The sequence below is a fragment of the Camelina sativa genome, chromosome 18 (assembly GCF_000633955.1).
Source record: "Camelina sativa cultivar DH55 chromosome 18, Cs, whole genome shotgun sequence".
NCBI lineage: Eukaryota > Viridiplantae > Streptophyta > Magnoliopsida > Brassicales > Brassicaceae > Camelina > Camelina sativa.
The window spans coordinates 17,655,987-17,660,466 of NC_025702.1; positions in this window are offsets into that span (position 1 = coordinate 17,655,987).

Below are 4,480 nucleotides of genomic sequence, written 5' to 3' on the forward strand. Positions count from 1 at the left end.
AAAAAAAAAAAAAAAAAAAAAAAAAAAAAAAAAAAAAAAAAAAAAAAAAAAAAAAAAAAAAAAAAAAAAAAAAAACTCAATCCATTTTCCACTCTTTCTTTTACTTTTTCTTACCTTTTTTCAAAATTACTTAACTGTTCTACTCAATATACACTTGTTCTTTTAAAAAAAATAAAAATTGTTCATTATGTTATGTCGTGTAAACCAATGAATGTATTTGTTAATTTGCCCACTTTGGAATTTTATTTATAAAATTTGATTTGATTTTGGGTGGAGTTCTTTGAAAATTAGAAACCAAATACACAATGCCCACTCATATTAAAAACCGATTATTTAGATTGCTTGTATCTTTTTTTTTTCCCCTCCTCACTAGAATTGTTTTTCCACTTTGGAATTTTATTTATAAAACCCTTTTGCAGGCAAACTGAGAATGTTCGGAAATCAAAAATGTATATATACGCAATAAACATTATAATGTAAGCGAAAGTGGAATGTATTTTTTATGTGTCACAACACTCACAGGATCCAATAAAGCTAAAATCCTCTGTCTCTCTCCACTAACTCTCAAGCTAAAGTGGACTGTATTTAACTCTCATGCCCAGTCACTATTATATACTATCTCTTTTTACAATACAAGTATGTATATGGGTGCCTATTTTTATATATGTATATGAATTATGGTTTTTTTCTTCTTTCGAACACCATTCTCGCGCCCAAAAGATTCAAGATTACATAACCAATTCATCGCACCATTCGTTTAGGCTTTTAGCACACCATTCATACGCATATATAGAGAGATATACGCGTGCATCTCTTTATTACTTTTAGTGAAATGATAGATAATTCGGTGAGTATTTGCGAATTCATAACCACATGCCACCATAAATCTACCAAGGCCTGTTCATTTGATGAACTAGACAAAATATCTAGATATAGTATCAAGACGCAGTATTTGGATGCAACATCTAGATGATGTTCGTTTATGTTATTAGTTCATGTATCCATAAATTGTATCTCGATTCAATTATGTTTGTTTTGTAATTTGATATCTGTATCTGGATACAATATATATAAAATACCAAAAAAAACCTTTTATTTTATGTTGAATATGTTTTAGTGGTTTAAATTTACTTACATTTTTTTTGCTTATTTTCATATATATTAAATAAATATTTAAAAATGAGATTTTGTGTTTTTGGTAGAAAAACAAAATTTTGCAGTTTTGGCGGGAAAACAAGATTTTGCAAGTTTGGCGAGAAAATAAAATTTTGCATTTTTTTGCCAAAAAACGTAATTTTGCGATTTTGGCGGAAAAATAGATTTTGTGGTTTTGGCAGAAAAACGAGATTTTGCGATTTTGGCGGGAAAACCTATTTTTGCGGTTTTGGCGGAAAAACAAGATTTTGGCGGGAAAACATAATTTTGCGGTTTTGGCGGAATTTTTTTTGCAGTTTTGGCGGGAAAACGAGATTTTGAGGTTTTGGCGGAAAAACGAGATTTTGCGGTTTTGGCGGAAAAACGAGATTTCGCAAATTTGGCGGGAAACGTAATTTTGCGGTTTTGACGGAAAAACATAATTTTGCGTTTTTGGCGAGAGAACGTAATTTTGCGGTTTTGACGGGAAACGTAACTATGCGGTTTTGACGGGAAAATGAGTTTTTATGTTTTTGTGTTTTTGATAGGAAAACAAGATTTTGCGGTTTGACGGGAAAAACGAAATTTTGCGGTTTTGGCGGGAAAACGAGATTTTGCGGTTTTAGAGAAAAATGAGATTTTGCAGGTTGGTGGATGAAGAATTGGAATTTTAGAGTTGTATGTATATTAGAATTGAGAAAAAAATATTTTGTAATTATTTAATTAAAATAGGGGTATTTTTGACTTTTACAAATTATGGATAAGTTTTACCTCATCCAAACTCTCTAAAAAATCTCATCCAGAAATTCAGTTTTTTTAGATGAGATTTTAAAATGTATCCAGATATTGTATCTAGATGAGTTCGTAATTGTTATTAAACGAACAATAATAAACATTTGCATCCAGATATTGCATCTGATTCACCAAACGAACATGACCGAAGTTTAAAGAAACTTAATTTAGACTTCTTTAACTACAACAACAAAAACTCGATTTATAGATCAGTCACTACACAAAATTGTTTTCTCAATTAGTCACTATTACGATCATGAATTCTATACGTATTTTTATAGTCACTATTCTAACATTTTGTTTTTTTTTTGTATTTTCTAAATGATCTGAATCACATGGTCGTCCTGTTCCTACTAAAAATAGTTTGTCTCTACTCCTCTTGCATACCTCAAATATTACGTGTTTTCTATCAATACATCATTATGGACATGATCAATCTAGTATTTTCATGTTTTCCTTTGATATAGACTATTTCTATTAGTTTTGTTTCCGTGTATTTCTTAAAAGTATCGCAATCTCATGGTCCTCTTCTACTAAAAAATATTTATCTCATTTAATTATTTAACACTGCTAGGAAATCCAAACTATGCCTTTTTCTTTTATATATCTCTATTTTTCTGGTCACCATGTCTTTTTTTTACGGTATTCTATATTTTTATCTTTAAACAATAAACACACACAAATGGGAAGAAAATATATATAATCTTTTGTCAATGCTCTCTCTGTATATAAAGTTTATTAGCTGTAGAAATTGACTTAAGGGGGCATATGGTTTTGTATCATGATGGTTGCTTGCCATTATAGGTTCACTTTTCATCATTAAGGTTGGGTGACATAAATATCTCACAATTATTCAAAAGTTCCAATAAAAAGATTTCATTATTTCCCAACTAATCACCTAAATTATCGCTTATGCATATAATCTTTAAAGGCTCCGTACGTACGTGAGCATATATATATTGCATTATTGCTATACTATATCTTGAAATCACTTTATGTAAATTCATTTTCTCTTATACGTACTGTTAAACTATTATGGTTCAATTAATTACAATCACTCTCTACGTAGTTCGAAGTTCGGAGGCCAAAATGAACAGCATCTCAATTAGAATGCTATACGTTACAAACTCGTCCTATATAGGATCAATGGTCCTAATTTTTTTGGGATTTTTTCTTTCAGAAAAATTAACAGAATGTAATAATGAAAATAAAAAATGTATAGAGGCATGCGTCGTTACATTTTTCCTTTGTTAGTGTTTTTTGGCCACGCGTGTCTTTTTCGCAACAACAGTATGGTATATATGTTTTGCCTTTTGCCATATGACGGTTTTACCCCCAACTGAACTTGCTCTTTTTTAAGTAAGCATCACAAACATCTTTATTAATTGATCACTCTCAAGTCTTAAGTGATTTACATGGTTAACCATCCTAGACCCTCTTTATCTAGTCCATCTGCACACCTGTTTACTACCATCTCGCTTAGTGAAAGAGAACTGTCTCCGTGTAAGTAATGGTAATGTAAGCGACAATTCCTTGTCTGATCACGTATTGTTGTAACTTCATCTATTAACGAATGACACATCCTTTAGTTTTTTCTTTTTGGTATGAATTGAGTTGTAGTTCAAAGTAGCACTCGTCGGGTACTCAAAATTTGTAACAGAGCAATCGTATTCAAGTTTTTTTTTTTTGGTATATGTTAAAATATACGAGTTTAGAGGAAATCTTTAGATTTGGAAGTACACGAGACAAGCAAACAAAATAAAGTGGGAAAGAAAGGAAATATAATTATAAAAGTTTCAACAAGAGAATGATGAAAGAATTGAACATTCTTCAAAAGTAAAGAAAGAGGATGAAATAAAGAGAGAAAGAAAACGATTGATGGAAGTGAGCCTATTTACATTTATTTATATATAACAATGTTATTTCAAATGTGACTCATTTTTTAAAAAATATTTATTTTTCTTTTTGAAATACCACCGTTTGTAACTTTGTATTTTTATTTTAAAAAGCACACCATGCACCGTTTGTATTGTATTTGGCATTTGTTAACGAGACTTTTGGATTTTTATTATTAGGTTCAGAATGAAATGATTTGTCATCTAAGTGTGAATATCAAGCACATACTGTTTCTTATCTCGTATTCATATCAAATGAGCTAATTATTAAAAATTCATGACTACGGCAAATTCAACAGGCCAACATAACTACACTTATTAAGTACTAGATTAAAAAAAAGGTATTTTATTCGTAACTTTCTAGTCTTAGACCTCAATATAGTCATTTTTGTTGGAATATATAGATATTTGAAAACATTTGCTGAGATAATTGAAAAGAAGTAAATTTAGTCAACCTCATAACAAATAGATAAAAGAAAAATTGATTTGACACTAATTTCCAAATTGCTCAGATGAAGCCAAATTAGATGTCAGTTTTGTTCTATAGTTTAAGTAGTCTAGATCATCCCCACTAACCAAATCTCTCTTTTTGGCTGTATGAAAAAAGGTTTGTTAAATTAGTTTCTGTTATTGGTGTAATTAAAAACACTCAGAATTAG